This window comes from Camelina sativa, chromosome 17, assembly GCF_000633955.1.
Source record: "Camelina sativa cultivar DH55 chromosome 17, Cs, whole genome shotgun sequence".
NCBI lineage: Eukaryota > Viridiplantae > Streptophyta > Magnoliopsida > Brassicales > Brassicaceae > Camelina > Camelina sativa.
The window spans coordinates 23133531-23151508 of record NC_025701.1 but is presented as its reverse complement, the minus strand read 5'-3'; the positions used below and the strand labels follow the sequence as shown (position 1 = coordinate 23151508).

Sequence of the window (17978 nt, the reverse complement as noted above, 5' to 3'; positions counted from 1 at the left end):
GACTTTGGTGAATCTTCGATTGATATACTGTAGTTCTAATTAACATCTTAATGCCAAAAGTGTTATCTTTTTATTGATTTTGTTTTTTTAATTAAATTTTGAAACTTTTTGTGTTGTGTTTTTGCTCTAGCTATGGACATTGATGCTTCGTGTAGCTTACTTTTGTGTGGGAAATCCTCTGTGGGAACTGATACAACAACTCGTTTGAAGCTCAATAATTCCAGATAAATTCCAAAGTTTCAATCTTTTTACAATCTGAGATCAAGAATTAGTCAGAGATGATGATTCCTTCAATCTTTCATTGTTCATGAACTCCATTTCAACTCATAGGCTTGGGAGGCTTCTCATTTTGTCTTTGCGGTTGCTTTCCACTCACGATGTTGTTCGTTCCTCGGTAAGCTCTTTTAGTTTCTCATTTGGTCTCATCTGTCTTGTATTCTCTTAAGGTGTTGTTTTTAAGTTTCTTTCAGTAACTTCTTTGAGATTCCAGTTGGTTCTGTTTGTGTCACAGGTCGAGGTAAAGAGTTTTTTGAACAATGTTGGATTAGATAGTATAGTAAGCAAGTAATAAAAATGTCTGGAATGGACGAAAATGCCGAAGAATGTTTAGGAATCTCGAAAGGGTTGTCTTATGTATTCTTTTAATCTAGAAATGGAAGATATTTAAGTTGTGCCTTTGATACATTATGTATGTTGTTAGAGATAGAATCCCAAAACAAGAAGTAATATCAAAAACCCTTTTATTATAATAGTATATAAACAAAATAATAAAATAACAAGAGTAAAACCCCCAAAGAGAACTATGTTCTCTTCCCTCGGCCTAATCCGACTGAAACATCCAAAGCACTTTCTAGCTTGGATGAGTCTTACAACCTAGACTTCATCTCTATATATAACCAAACTCGTAAAATAAAACCCTTAGAGAAAAGGAAAGTAGAAAATAGAAATAATCCTAAATAGTTAAATAGAAATATTTGTAACATTGTCTACCGCTCCAAACAGCCTTGTCCTCAAGGCTGGATTCAAAATGTTACTTGCCCTTACACAACCATTATCTCTCCATCTATAACTGTTTCGTCCTCTGCCAACATCAAAGCTTTAAGAGACTTATATGGACAACCATGTTGAGGAGAGTAGGGTTGCTTGCAGCGGAAACATAATCCTCTCGCCTTCATGTCGAGATACTCTTGGTGTGAATATTGACGTGTACCCTTTGGCCTATAAGTGTTGCTGCTTGAACAAACCTGAGAAGATGTATGTGTTAACACAGCTTGTTTCCCATGATCAGGGGTCCGTAGGGAATGATTTTTAGCTCCAAAACTCTCTTTAAATCGCCTAACTGCCTTATCAGGTGGTTTGTCTTTGTCTCCATAGTAAAATTCCAACTCTTTTTCAATAGAGCATGAAACATGAATTGTCGTTCTTAATTCTCTAGCATCATATGGACATTATTCACATGAATCTCCTCTTTTAGTCCGTTGAGAAATAACCCCAACTGAAGGTGCAGATCTAGAGAAGAATTTGAGCTGCTCGAGCAAGAAATTCAGTGACAAACTCATCCACTGAACCTGTTTGCTGAAGGGTTGCTAATTGTTCGAACGAAGATGTTGTAATGTCTCCTCCAACCTGTTCCATCATTTCTGTCTTAAGCTGTACCCAAGACAGTGTTGGAATTTGCTGGCGAAGCCACTGTAACCAGTGCAGCGCATCGCCTACTATTGTCAGGAAGGCGATATTAAATTTCTTATCAGGATATGTGTCGTGAAGTGAGAAGTATGGTTCAGCTCGTGCCAACCACCCAAGTGGATCTTCACTATTGAAACTCGGCATCTCGACTTGCTGCACCACACAGAGGTTATCATCTTTAGAAGCTTCCATCGTAACTTGCTGCTCCATAGCGTTACTTTTGACTGTAGAAGCTGACGAGAGGTCGTGCGAGTCGGAGGTAACCCCACTCTTTTGACCAGAATCTTGCATGAATTGCTTAAAAAAGGTTTGCATTTCATCAGATTTGGCATATAGCCCATCGATCTTTGAAGACAAAACCTCAGACTCTTTTCTAAAGTTTGAAGATTCTTAGGGGGTGTATTGAAAGTGGAATTTCGAATGATTTTGGATTTCTTTTAAAATCACCTGTTATTCAATTAATGATTTCTAAATCACTTCTCAAATCCAATGTTATTGAATATGGAATTTGTAAAAAATCATTCAAAATCACTCACAATCTCTGTTATTCAATCAAAAATTTGTAAAAATTATATCAAATCCTCTGTTATTCAAAACATAACTTTTTTTCTGATAAAATCATAACAGTGATTTTGAAAGACTATGTATACATTTTTGTAAGAGAAATCTTGTTTGAAAAATCACACCTTTACAAGTGTGACTTGGGAAGGATTGGTCATTGGTTAAAAAAAAAACAATTCACATTATCGAAGAAAAAAGTCATTTTCAACTTTCTTATCTATAGTGTTCAACTCTCTTTTGAACAAAAAAGCTCAGGAGACGTGCCTCGAATATTCTAAATCTGATTCATATATCAAAGACTATTCTGAATTTGATTGATATAATCAAAGAGGTTTGTATCTCTCATATATGGTTCATTTATCGAGAGAGACTATGTGAGATTTTCTATGTTGCTTTTGAAATCTTCTAACAAAATTTTGTTATAGATCAGCAGAAACTTCAAACTCAGCAGTCCCATCATGTTTCACAGTAGCTATTTGGTTCAACAATTTAATTAAGCTGCAATTTTAAAAGTAATACCCAAGTAATATTGCCCGGAAAAGTAGGAATGAAAAGGGTTTAAATTCAAACTGATGTCACATGTAACTATAAATTATACAACGCACTATGGTTATACTCAGTAATATAAATTAAACAAAACCAAAGAACACGAACATGGCTTGCCCAGAAAATAGGATGGTGACTTTTGTATTTAATGTGATTTTGTGGAAAATCTCATAAAATCACTCCAAAATTATTTTTAAAATCTCACCAAATCTCATGAAATCACAAACTAATTTTTTTATTACAAATGAAAAATAACACCAAATCCATCAAATACTTTAAAACCCCACTTTAAATTTCCTAAAATCCAAAATATCATAAATCTCACAAAATCCTTCAAAATTTCACTTTCAATACACCCCCTTAGAGAAAGTATTATGATTCTTCTCTAACTCTTCCAAACGTTCAGCTTGTCGTGTCTGTGCCATGTTTCAGGCATTTGTCTTTAGGTCGGACCAATTGTTAGAGATAGAATCCCAAAACAAGAAGTAATATCAAAAACGCTTTTATTATAATAGTATAGAAACAAAATAATAAAGTAACAAGAGTAAAACTCCCAAAGAGAACTATGTTCTCTTCCCTCGGCCTAATTCGATTGAAACCTCCAAAGCACTTTCTAGCTTGGATGAGTCTTACAACCTAGACTTCACTTCTATATATAATCAAACTCGTAAAGTAAAACCCTAAGAGAAAAGGAAATAAGAAAATAGAAATAATCCTAAATAGCTAAATAGAAATATTTGTAACATATGTGGTGTCCCTTGTTTCAGAAATCTGTTTTTTAAGTGTTGCGCATTCATAGTTCATCGATTTTTAGGGTTTGCCGTATATTGATGTTAAAAATAAAGTGGCCAATGATCTTTATTTGAATGGCCTAAAGGTTGGATGCATTCACCTCCACATACAGATCAAGAAAGTTCCATGTTAGTATTGGTAATAAGCATTACTCTTTAGAAGTTGGTGACTTTATAAGAAAGTCGAAGCAATTTTAGAAGCAGGATTGGTTGTAGTCTGGTTACTTTGACTTGATTTACTTTTTATCCAAAAGAAAATGACAAAGCTGATGCTTTTTGCAGGTGTAGGATTGAATGTGGACAATGAGCAACCAACCACATGCTTAAATGCAATACTAAAAGACATCTCTCTTGCATCGAACCTGCTTAAAAGAGAAGAAAATTCTTGGTGCCTACTTTGATAAATTTGAAAATTTCTTTGATCTATCTATGGACCAAGTTAATGTAATCCTCTCATGAGACTGCTTAACGATTCCTCCATTATGAGCATCTTTCTCTCTTTAGAGCTATCCTCCAAAAAAATATTTGTTGATTAGTTATTTAGAAGAGAGTAGAGTAAGATAGGGAATAATAGAGTATTGAGTACTGATAATCATTTTACTCCATTATCAGTCATCAGTATTGAGTATTGAGTATCTACCCTTCCACAGGAGATAATTTTCCTACATTTGGAACAGAATTTTTGCATTGTTGCTTCACAGTTGGGCATTGACGTTTCCCAAACCGCAGGAGAGGGCATCAAGCTACTGCACATTCAATTGTGGTACATGTGCTGGTTGAAATTTCAAGAATAGTTTACAACTGAGAGTAGAAGAGTAATCTGGGAGAAGAACACATTTAAACACCTGCTACTACTTTCAGCTGTTAAGAAGACAAGGGGAGCTGATCCAAAGTCCATCAAATTCTTGTTGAAGAATGTAACTATTAAACACAATCTACATATTTTCCAGAAGCATGATCTATTTCCAAGAGGTCATTCCAGTATGCAGAAATCAGTTGCTAAATCAAGCTCTCTTAGTTCAGTTCCAGCAAGGACAGAGTTGGGTTTGAGGCTAGAATGGTTTGACATTCAATAATGTATGTCCAAGAGTACTGCTAAAACAAAAGAAACAGCAGTGACTACTGAGTTCATGTCTCATGTTGTGTACACGGCTGGAATTAAAACTACTGAGGTTGCTAGGAGATCGAGGGACAATGTGCAAGAGACGTCTATGCTTGAAAGAGTGCAGCCTGAGCTTGACGAAGTGTCACATATTGAAGCAGAGCGAAAACTAATGCAGGAAGAAATAGCATTTATGCAATTACAAGTCCATCACCAATTGCTTCAAGCTCAACAATACACACGGAATAACGATATTACAGCAGACGAAAAAAAGTGCTTTTAGTCGGTTATTCCAATTATTTCTTTTCGGTGTGGCATTGCTGGAGAAACAGGGACTTGTGTCTTTTTAGACTACTGACTCACCACAATCTACAACAAATTGGACCATTACATAAGAAGATGACGTATCCAGCTGTTTCACACGAAGACATTGATTGAAGTGGATGGCACAAGAGGAGAGAACCTCCAGCAATTGGCCACAGTTTTACACACCTTTGGGGAACAAAACCTGGAAAACTGATATCTTGTGTTTAATGTGATTTTAAAGCTTAATTATTCATTGTTTTGTGCATATTCATTAGCATTTAGGTTGTTTAGGTTGCATTTTGCATCAAGTTTGGTATCTCAGGTGTTGGAGTAGAGATCTACAAGAAAAGTGTGCTTTGGAGCTAAATAAGTCAAGAATTAGCAATATAATGGATGACACACATTTAGATGTGCACAAGATGATTGATGATTCGGAACCAGTCTGCAGTTCCTCAAAGATCGAATCGTATGAAGATATTTCCTTGGGATTTAGCTCTGGAGTTCTTCACCAAAGTAATTGGAAATTGAGTAAGCTTTCCAATGGAGGAAATTTCAGGACAATCGGATGTGTGTGAAAGGAGATATACCTGTTTTAGTGAGCGTATATACAGCCAGAGGACGTATATTGAGCGTATGGAGCAGCGGCCAAGGATCAGCGGTCAAGACGTGGCCGCGTGAGGCGTTGAGGATCTCAAGCGAGTACACCAGCGGCTAAGGATCAGCGGTCAAGAGCTGGCCGATGGAGCTTACAAGGAGGCAAGCGGATGCACCAGCGGCCAAACCATGGCCGATGGAGTTCACAAAGAGGCAAGCGGATGCACCAGCGGCCAAGACAAGCGGCCAAACCATGGCCGCTGGAGCCATCTCCACACTTGTTTTATTTTTGACCCGGGTTTGACTCAGTTTGTTTTGGGTTGACCTAGGTTCTCTTCTACTCTCCTATAAATACTCTAAACCTATTAAGGAGACATCTCTCTTATCTTATCTCTTGTTTTATCAGCCACTTAGGGTTCTTAAGCTTGTTTACTCTTGGTTATTAAATCCTTGGTTGATTTCCCAGTTTTTAATAGTAATTTCTCTTTCAAATCTCTTAATCCTTGGTTGATTTCCCAGCTTTTAATAGTAATTTCTCCGTCACACCTTGAGTCCGGTTGGAATCGTACGAAAAACTTCCGGATCCCGGGATTTGTGGATAAGATAAAAAATTGCAGGAATTCGATTTCTTGGTGGAGAAAGAATAACGTTTATTCAGGCCCAAGGCTCATCTCTTCCCTAAAGGCGGCTTTACAGGAGGCGAAGATGGATGATTTGATTTCTCAGGAGGAAATTCGGGGTATAGAGAGGAAATTGAAAGAGGCGTACCGGGATGAAGAATTATACTGGCAACAAAAGAGTAGGAAGTTTTGGCTACGGGTTGGGGATAAGAATACAAAATTTTTCCAAGCCTCTACTAGACAGCGACGGGTAAGAAATAGGATTATTGGTTTGTTTGATGCTGATAATGTATGGAATGAATTGGCCTCCGGGATGGAGAATATCGTTACAAAATATTTTGAGGACCTTTTTAGGAATTCAGAGGCCCAAGGTGTGACGGAGATGCTTCAAGAGATTAATCCATTAATTTCGGATGCTATGAACAGAGATTTAATTCGGGAAATTTCAGAAGCGGAAGTTCGGAAGGCCCTGTTTGCTATGCATCCGGAAAAAACTCCAGGACCTGACGGCATGACGGCTTTGTTTTTTCAACGTTTTTGGTCATCCTTAAAAGGGGATTTAGTGGCTTTGGTTAGAGAATTTTTCCGATCAGGCAGTTTTGATCCACGTTTAAACGAGACAAATATTTGTCTCATTCCTAAAGTTGATCGGCCGCAGCGGATGGCGGAGTTTAGACCGATCAGCCTTTGTAATGTGAGCTATAAAATTATTTCCAAGGTTCTGTGCTTCCGGCTAAAACGGTTTCTCCCATCCCTGGTTTCCGAAACACAGTCGGCTTTTGTTTCGGGCCGTTTGATTACGGATAATATTTTGGTTGCGCAGGAAATGTTTCATGGGTTAAATACTAATCGTAGGTGTAAATCGGAGTTTCTGGCCTTTAAAACAGATATGAGTAAAGCTTATGATCGTGTGGAATGGGATTTCTTAAAGGCGGTTATGGTTAAGTTAGGGTTTGATAGGAAATGGATTTCCTGGATCATGTGGTGCGTATCCTCGGTGTCATATCAAGTTCTCCTCAATGGTCAACCCCGGGGTTTTATTAAACCTCAGCGTGGTCTTCGCCAGGGGGATCCATTGTCACCGTATTTGTTTATCCTTTGCACAGAGGTGCTGATAGCGAATATCAAAAAGGCAGAAAGGGAGAAGAAAGTAACGGGTATCACAATCGCTCGCGATAGCCCTACCATTTCGCATTTGTTGTTTGCTGACGACAGTCTGTTTTTCTGTAAAGCAGAGGTGACTGAATGTAAGACGGTCATGGAAATTATCAGGAATTATGGCAAAACATCAGGGCAAGAGGTTAATCTAGAGAAATCCTCTATAATGTTTGGCAAGAAGGTTCCTCCTGAGATAAGGAATCAGTTGAAGTCAGTTATTGGTATTTCTAAAGAGGGAGGTATGGGCTCTTATTTAGGCATACATGAAAGCCTCCAAGGTTCCAAGACGAAGGTTTTTGGATATGTTAAGGATCGGTTGGACGACCGTGTTAATGGTTGGAATGCAAAGCTTTTATCGAAAGCAGGTAAGGAGATTATGATTAAATCAGTGGCGTTGGCACTCCCCACTCATGTGATGTCCTGTTACAAATTGCCACAAGATTTGACGTCTAAATTAACAAGTGCTATTTCCACTTTTTGGTGGAAATCCAATGATAGGGCCCGTGGTTTACATTGGGTAGCCTAGGAAAAATTGTGCAAGGATAAATGTGAAGGGGGTCTTGGTTTCAGAGCTCTGGAACAAGTTAATGATGCTATGTTAGCGAAACAGTATTGGCGGTTACTCCAACATCCGATGTCCTTAATGGCTCGGGTGTTGAAAGGCCGATATTTTAGTAATAAACATCCTCTTATGGCCAAAAAACCATATAATCCCTCCTTTGCTTGGAGGAGTATTTTCTCAACTAAGGGTTTGGTGGAACATGGAGCACGATGGGCGGTAGGTTCGGGTAATTCTATTTCGGTTTGGAGAGACCCATGGATACCGGACATTCGACCACGTCCAGCTAATGGTCGGGGTCGTCTCTGGCTACCGAGTTTGATGGTGAATCATTTAATTAATCCTGCTACGAAGGATTGGCATCTGCCTACTCTGGAGGAGTATTTGGATCCGGAGGATATACCGATTATTCAGAGTATGGCGGTCAGTAAAGTCCAGCAACCGGATCGCTTAGTATGGCACTTTTCCAAGTCAGGAAAATATACGGTTAAATCAGGATATCGGTTAGCTAGAGAATTAATGACGGATGTCGAATACGGGCCGACATGTTTGGCCCTTAGAGCCCAGGCGTGGAAGCTTGATGTTCCCCCGAAGGTCCAACATTTTTTCTGGCAGATTGCTTCGGGCACTCTCCTAGTGTTAGAACGACTTGCGTACAGGGGTGTCCGGTGTGATACTCTCTGTAAACAATGTGAGTCTGCACCAGAGACTATCAATCATGCTCTCTTTGAGTGCCCTCGCTCGCGGGATGTTTGGGGGTTGTCACCGGTCTTGTTAGCTCTTGATGGCTTCCCATTTGCTTCAATCTATGCGAATTTAGACTTTATTTTCTGGCGGGCTGCTTCTCAATCGGGGGAACCTGATGTAGCTCCTCGCCTTTCCTGGATACTTTGGTCACTATGGAAAGACAGGAATAAAAAAGTTTTTCAGGGCTTAGAGGCTGAGCCGATGGAGATTATTCTTCAGGCGAATAATGATAAAATTTTGTGGGAAGAAGCCAAATCTTTCGCGGTCAATTATTCGCCTTCTATGCCTTTGTTGGAGGACAGGAGGGTGTTTCCTCGATGTCAGATTGATGGTTCTTGGAAAGGTTCAGATACTCTGCAGGGTCTAGGGTGGTGGTGTTGTAGTGATGAAGATTCAACACTTCTTTTGGGAGCTCGGAGTCAGAGGCGCGGTCCTACATCCTTACATGCAGAGCTGCAAGCCTTGATTTGGGCCATGGAGTCACTCATAGCGGCTGGAGTAGCCTGTCAGAGCTTCGAGACAGATTGTGCAGAATTAGTGGCGATGGTGCAGATGCCAGACGATTGGCCAGCTTTTTCGAATCTGTTGGAGGAGTTTTTTATGCTCAGATCACGTTTTCCATCCTTCTCACTGACCAGGATTACTCGAGAGCTCAACGTACGAGCAGATTGCCTTGCCCGCTTTTCAAGACCTTTATTATTTGAAATTTCTTTTGTAAACTCTTTTCCCCCGGTTTGAGCAACCAATCGGGACGTTATTTTTTAATTTGATTAATGTTTGGTTGAAAAAAAAAAAAAAAAACTCTATATGACTCTTTTCTTAATGAACATTGACAGTGTGGTTGCTATTTAAAAAATATTAATTTAATTACGATACATACGTCGTAATAATTTGGAGAAGACAATTATTGTATTTTTTTTGAAAGCTTACACTTTTTCCGTCGGGAAGATAAAAACGCCCTGCAGGAAAAAGACAAAGTCTGTAAAACAAGGCCCTTTTTTTTTCTTTTTTTTTTTCTTTTTTTTTTTTAAACAAGACCTTACTAGTCTATTCTTTTAATTTTGTAAAGTATAGTTATCGAAAGAGTGAAACAGATCAAAACAGCTATTACATTGTCGTGTTTGGTTTGATACCAAAATTAATAACAAAATTGTAAGTAGAACTACAGATTAGTTTTTGTATTTTCGATAGCTATATATAAAGGTAATGATGCCCAAAACAAGGGAAGACTTTTGAGGCCATACTGATATCAAATCTATCAACCCATAGTCCCCTACTTTGTACTCAGACTTCTCACGTTTGTTTTCATATATAAATTATCATCACCTCTTTTTGCCTACTCTTTTTTCAATTTATTTTTCATATTTACCTAAAATCTACTGTATTGAGTACACGCTTTATGTTTCATGATGATATTTGTAGTAATAATTACGGATTACGTATTTTAGAAGATCGACTAATTTTTGTGACACGTTTTATGTTTCATGATGGCTTCATTTCGTTGCCTCTTGTTTAAAACATAATTAAGAATCTTTTTAAAGGCTTATCAAAAATTGATGTGTTTTTACCAGATTAAAAAGAAAATTCGCACGTGATATAGTTACAAATAATCTAAACGAAAATAATGAGTCAAATACTGTTTAGTTACGTCGAAACGAGTCATCAGAACAAGTTATATGAGAAGTCACTGACTTTTGCTAAAAACATGCAAAAGAAAAAATTCAAACCTCGGTGGCATGCAAGTAGAAGCTAAAATTAGCTTTAAGATCAAAGCTTTTCTGATAAAGTTTTTTTTTTTTCTGATCAAGTTTTTCTTCGGACTCTGCCTCTGTTATTATACATGTGGCTCCGAATTATCTTTAACTTTCACATGAATAAAGCGACATAAATTCACAAAGACCACATAAGACAGCATAAAATAAGACAAAACGGAACTTAAAGAGACAAGACAGAAGGTACGTTAGATACAACATATTAGAATATTACATGTGACTTTCTTTTTTTTTTTTACAATCAAACCCCATATATTAAAGATGTGAATGGTTGCAGTGATTGGAGCGGATCAATCCATCTGTGTACTGAACCGCTTTTTATTTACCATCTGCAGTGGTGCGGTCTAAATAAAGCAGAGACAAGACTGCAGCAGACCAACTGCGGACCGCTTTTGCATACAAATAGATTTGGTTCGCAGCGGTATGTAGTCCGCTTTAAAAATGGAGCGGTCCAGATCGCAGATGGATTTGGCCGCCCTGACCGTAGTTACCATTCAAACCCTAAGTTATCGAAGGTGTCTCTCTTCGAGAGAGAGCTAGTTAGGTACGGACGAGTTTACATGGGAAAAACAGAAACCTCGTACTCTTGCATATTTCGCAAGTTTATCAGCACGGATATTATCCTCTCGAGGAATATATCTAATATTAAAATTAGTAAATCTATCTCTGAAATGAGTAAAATCCTTCAATTCTGATGAAAAGGTCGGTCAATCCTCGATATTAGACGTCATCCTTAGGAGATCTGAACAATCCGTAGCAAAAAGAGCTTTATCCAAGTCCAATGCTAATAAACACTCCATAGCCCAAATAAGGGTATCTAACTCTGCATTTAAAGGGGATAGGCTTTTGTGCGATCCTTTTAGCCCCATGTGCAGGATTCTATCACCGATAGACGCAATCCAACCATGCCCACTCCTATTGTAACAACCCGTCTCGTGGACCCCACTAGCCTCACTGCTAGCCCACTAGCCTCACTGCTAGCCGCCTCAACGGATCCCAAATATGGCCCTGCAGGGCATCGATCCTAACCCATCACTGTGGATATCTCAATCCACCAGTAGGTTATTGGTGCGCCAGACGTCCCTCGAACCCTGGTCCCCACCCATTAACAACCTTCCCACAGGACAAGCTGTCACCAATTGAGGTGCGTTGAGGCGGCTAGCAGTGAGGCTAGTGGGGTCCACGGGATGGGTTGTTACACCTATCCACCTGCGTATGCCAAGATCCATCTATAAAGCATACAAGAGATTCTTGTGGAATTGGGGTCGAAGGTGTGCCTGCTTCTACTACCGCTAGTGCTATGTCTCTATTATTTGCTTTTCTCCAAACTTCTTCTTCTTTGATAGCTTTTCCCAATGTATCTTGCAGAGACTCTGAGATATTTTCAAATACTTTCTTGTTTCTTGCCTTCCAAATGTATCACATCACCCAAGGGAATGTCCGCAGATTTTAACCAAGTGCACCATAGTCTCTACCGCTCCCATATAGAAAATCGAGGTTACTATATAGGGAAGATGAGGGAAACACCATAGGGTGGGTAGGGATTATCGTTAAAGCCCACACTTGATTTGCTGGGGGGCATTCTAAAAGCATATCATTTATAGTTTCCTCCTCCGCTCCACATCTAGGGCAATCTTTATCTCTACCAATATGGCGATAATGCAAGCGTTGGCATGTTGCCAAGCACACAGTCACACATTACCACACGAAATGCTTCAGCTTTTGTGATGTTTTTAACTTCCATGCTTCCGCCTTGAGTGTCGTAATACTAGGTCCCTGAGGATGGAGGTCGCAAACAGGACGAGAGATAGCTCTCGCGACTTCGTATCCAGACTTAATGGTACAATTTCCAGACTTTGTCAAGGTCCACGAATACCCGTCCCTCGAGGCATTTAAGCTCGGTTTAATTCCCAAAATAAGGGTAATTTCTTTCGGGGGGAAGAGTTCCCCAAGACGCTCCATTTTCCACTTTTTGTGTTGAAATCAACAAAGGTGTTAACACAAATCAAGGGATTTCTCTCATTAGTTAATCCTTGTGGCGGCCGCGCAGGCGTATCCGGGATCCATGGTTCAGTCCAAATGCACGTAGTGAACCCCGAGCTTATGGTCTTATGGATTTTGTACGAGAGAACATGTTTTGCCGCCAACATGCTCTTCCAGCCATATAAAAGTCGATTTGATACTTGTATCTCTAATGGACTACAATATCGAAAGTATCTCTTTTTAAGAACTCGACTAAGGAGAGAATCTGGATATCTGAGCAATCTCCATAGTTGCTTTGCCAACAGGGCAAGATTAAATTCTTCTAGTGTTCGAAAGCCTAGCCCACCTTCCGAGAGTTGGGTACACATTTGCTCCCAAGAGATCCAAAGTAGTCCTTTACTATCTGTTTTATTTCTCCACCAGAAATCGGCAATGGTATTACTTAATTTTGAACATATAGCTTTTGGTAAGAGAAAACACGACATTACATATGTCGGAATTGCTTGCGCCACTGATTTCATCAAGACTTTCTTGCCTCCTTTGGATAGGGATTTTAAAGTCCATAAGTTTACCCTTTTATAGAGTTTATCCCTCACGAATGCAAAGACTTGTACCTTTGACCCATGAATCTTCTCGGGGAGACCCAAATATGTATCCATACCTCCTTCTTGTGATATCCCAACAATAGATTTGATCTCTTGTCGTATATGGAACGGGACCTTGGTTCCAAATATAATAGAAGATTTGGAAAAGTTAATTTCTTGTCCGGATGCTTCGCCATAAATGCGAAAATATTACATGCGACTTTTTATTTGTCTATATGTAAAAATGCGACCTTTCTTTTCTCTTGCTTTCTTTTCTTGTAATATCTTTTTTTATTTTTTATATACAGCCCTTCACAATAGTTTTAGAAAAAAAAATTAATTTACTCTATGACTCCGAATTTGTTGGTCTTGAAGATTACGTACTCTTAACGTACGTAGAGACAATTGAATGTGGCTGCTTAGGGCTTCTTCAACAATGTCTTCATTTTAAGAAGAGTTCACCTTTAAAATAAAAGTTGGAAGGTGACTTACTCCAATGGTATATTCTCAAATTTAATTTTTTAAATTTTTCTATTTACATTATAGTCCATAGTCTTACCAAAATTTATTATAATTACAAAACTTTCATAGATAAATATAAAATACACAATTAAAAAATATATCAAAAATATTAATAAAATACAATATTCTATATGATAAAACAACATATATATACATATATATCAAAAACATAAAATAAAATAACATATAAAATATAAAGTTATTCAATATAATTATTTCCACAGATATAAGAGAACTATTTGTAAAATATAAAAGTTATAAGGACTAAAATAAAATATATATAAAATTTTAAGGAGTTCAATAGTGCACGCTCAAATTTGAGGGTTCACTATTCAAACCCTTAAAATTTGAGGGTTTAAAGGTCTGTTTGAATTAAAAACCTTTCAAATTTTGAGGATTTAAGGCAATGTTTTTAAACCCGATCCGAAAAGTAAACCGGACAACCTTCTGGGTCACTGGGTTGATCCGGTCCGACCGTTGGTCATTAATTTACTGAATATCAATATATATCATATATGTTTATACTTTTGTTTTATGAATATCCAAACAAAATCTTTCCATATCTATCATTTATGAATTAGTATATATTTTTGAGCAATAATTATAAAATTTTATTTTTTATCATTTTAAATCCAAACAAGAACAGCAAGATATAATAGGAGAATATGAGAATACTAATAAAAAAAAGTATTTCTATTTTCCACATAAATTAATACTAAAAAAAAATGTGACTGAACAAAAAACAGAAGGAAACGAGGTACACTCAAATTTTCTCCCACATCGGATGATAATAGAGAAAGCAGTACATGATTTTTTCTATATATATACTCGTTTAAGTTAAACAATTAAGTGTTAAAATTGACCCAGATTTCCGGTTAAACCACCGGTTAGCGGGTTTTAGCCGAATTTTTCCGGTTTTATCCAAGTTTTTTAATATCCGATTTTTAAGTAATAACCAAATTGGGATATTTTTCGGTTTGCAGTTAAACCGGTTCGACCAACCGGTCTGATCCGAGTTTCAAAATATTGGTTTAAGGTTCTGTTGGACATGCTCTTAGAACAAGTTTTCTAGGAAATAGAAAATTCATCTTACAGTCCATGGATATACTAAACATTCAATATGGAATCCTGTTTATCTATTGAGATTAATATATGTGAGCCGGTTCATCATAGATTTTGTTCTATTTAAAATCACTTGATTCGCTCGAGTACGTAGCCTCTTCGAGTGTTGATTTTAATTAAGGCATGAAACTGTTTGGAAATGCATTGATGACAATTCCGTCAGCATTGTCAAGGCTGTAATGATGAGTTCTCCCGTCAGCATTGTGAAGGCTGATAATGATGAGTTCTCCGTTGAAACCTCTATTGGTATCTCCAGTCCAGACCTTGGTTGGGACTCCATCCTGTGCCCATAGATAGAGTTAAAACGGATTTAAATATGTTTCAATGTTGTAGTTTTATACAAAATTGCTTGAACACTTGTAGTATCTAAAATCAAACTCAGTTAACACCTGTCTATATATTTATTTATTTTTAAAAAAAAAATTAATTATTCAAACAGATAGTATACTATTTCTTATTTGAATAATTAATTATTCAAACAAAAAAATTAATTATACACTAAGACTATTATTACTGGTGATTCCTTCCCACTAAATTCTCTTATTAAAAGCTAATAAAAAATATAAGAAGGAGAGAGATGTAAGAAAATGTTGCTCAAAGTATCAGAGGAAGAAACGTTCCTTTACCTTTTCTTAATTTCTTATTTGTTATATATTAAAATATTTTTTTTTTTGTTTTTTGAGTAACGTGATCAGTTCTCCCACTAGTGATGCTTTAATATCGTTAAGAGCATGATTACTGGTGTAACTCTCTGGGTTACTCTCTGTATTGGGGCCCAAATTTGTAATATAAAACCCATATTTTAGTCCAATATGAAGAGTATCGGTTCTGTGGGAAGGGTTTGGAGCAACAGCTTAAGTAACGCGACGTGGCTATTTGTGATTGGTGGATTCAGAAATATAAAAGGTAATTTTTTTTTTCCTCATTTTTTTTTTCATTCTTTCCCGACATCTCTCTCCTCTCTCGTCTCTCTCGTCCGTGGGAGATAATCAGGCGAATCAACAACCATCGGAAAAATCAACCGATTACCATCGAATCGTTGATTTTTCCGGCTAAATCTCGATGGTATTGAAGCTAATGGCTCAAATTTTTCTTGTCACCACCATCATCGTTAGAGCTGGTGGTTGTTGTACTGCAAACTGAGACTTTATCGGAGGCATGTCTCTCGTTGTTGTTGTTGGTTACTTCAGAATGATTTTCTTCTGATCTTGATCTTCTTCTTTTCAGGGCAATCAAAATCAACAGAACCAAACTTAGAAATTGGAAGTGACCCGCTTAACATATCTTGATCCAAACTTAGAAATTGAAGAGAAGGAAGCGTATAGGTAATGTCTTTTGAGTTAGTATGGTCTTGGTAATGTAGGACTTAGAATAAGTGGAGTTTGTAATATACTAATGACTGAAGTTGTCAAAGTAGTCTGTCTGCATTAAGAGATGTCTTGAAGTTTAGGTGATAGTATCCACTATCCATTGATGCTCGTACGATTCTTTCTATTAGCTTGTATAGTCCGATCTGTTTTCTATTAAAGTAGGCTGCTGAATTTATCTGAAATTTCACTATATGAACTAGATTTGATTTTAATATTTGCCATTAGATATTTGATCGGAAACTCTTCTTTACTCTTTTGTTAGATTGTGTTCTATTATGAATGTTCTTGATTGTGTTCTGTTAATCCATCCATCATGCAATGCAATGTTTGTTTTAAATTTTTATCTAACCATTCATCAAGAAACTTAAAACATAGAGAAATAAATCCAAACATAAAATTAATACATGTTATACAGTATTTGTCATCTTATATGAAAGTTAATCTGAATTTTGTAAAATATATTTAATATTCTAAATTTTGTAAAATATGTTTAATATTCCAAAATTTGTAAAATATGTTTAATATTTCAAAGTTTTATGTAATATAAAAAAATTAAATAATTGTTTTATCATTTTACATAATTAAATTTTGATAATTAATAAACATAAATTAAAAAATTATTATTTAAATGCTTGAGTAACCTTTTTTGGGGTTCTCTAGTAATAAAGTGATTTTGCTTAAGTTCTTTTAGGGTTATTTTACTTAATTTATGATTATTTATATAATAAATTAATGTGAGAGTAACTATGATGGGTTACTCCAGTAATGATGGTCTAACATTATAAAAAAATTCCACTAGTTTCCCGTATAAACGACAAAACATTTATGTCAATAAAAAGACCTTCAAACGGACACATTCACTTCTACTGTTCAACCTGAAAAACTAGTGTTAAATAATAATAGTATCTGTTTCACCAACTCTTTCTAACAAGATAGAATACAAATTAGAATCCTATGTTTGATAAATGTAAGTGTGAACATGGTCTACAGTTTGCATGGAAATAAATGGACATGCAATAACTGTATCAAGATATCGGGCGTGATTGGTAAACACTAATAAAGCTTTACAAATGATATAACTTTGGATTTTTACCAATCATAAAAGCTTTACCAAAAACTTTATTTTCAGTTTTTTTATACAACTTTCATGTACATCTCTTTTTTACAGCTTTGCACTATTCCGTAAAAACTTAGAATTTTAACTTACAGCTATTCTGTACAGTTTTGGCTATATTACCAATCAGACCCATCATTTTACATCTATATTAATAAGTTTATATATTGTAGCAAAGCAAATTGAATAGAAAGAAGAAAAACTCTATATCAGTATTAGTGTATGCAGTATTGCATATCAACATATCATTTTAACTAAAACTATCTTTGTTTATTTCGTGAGAAATGTAACTTTATATATATTATATTTCTTTTCTTTTAATTTGGTTCTAATCAATTTGGACTATTCATTTGTTTTTAAATAACCATCTAAGAGGGAGAAACAGAGTTTTATATAGAGAAGCAAAGAATAAGCTATATCTAGATATATTATCAAATTTGTGTTTTTATTTGAAACCAGATTTCTATAAATCAGGTTTTAATTAGTAACATTTGAGTTTCAATTTTGAACCGGAATATGTGAAAAATATCTTCACATTTGTCCTGCAATTGAAATATTGACCCATTAATTGTACAAATCAGAAGATGTCTCATCGACAATACGTTTGAGAACCCACTGGGTAAACTCTGTTTCTCCCATCTTCTCAATCACGCCGCCAGATCAAAATATTCAATAGACCATAAAAAGGCTACCATTTTTTTTTATCAAAATAAAGTATTGGGACATTAGACGACATTAAATGCCAAAAAAGTTAAAAACAAAATAAGAAGAAAAAAAACAAATAGCCCAAAAACTTGTCTGAAAAAGCTTCTAGTCTGATTCTTCTCTTCTGACACGTTTT

General features: G+C 36.5%; 1 pseudogene; it reads left to right on the top strand.

Annotated features, from left to right (window-relative positions):
- LOC104759745 lies at positions 133 to 4043 on the top strand (annotated as a pseudogene).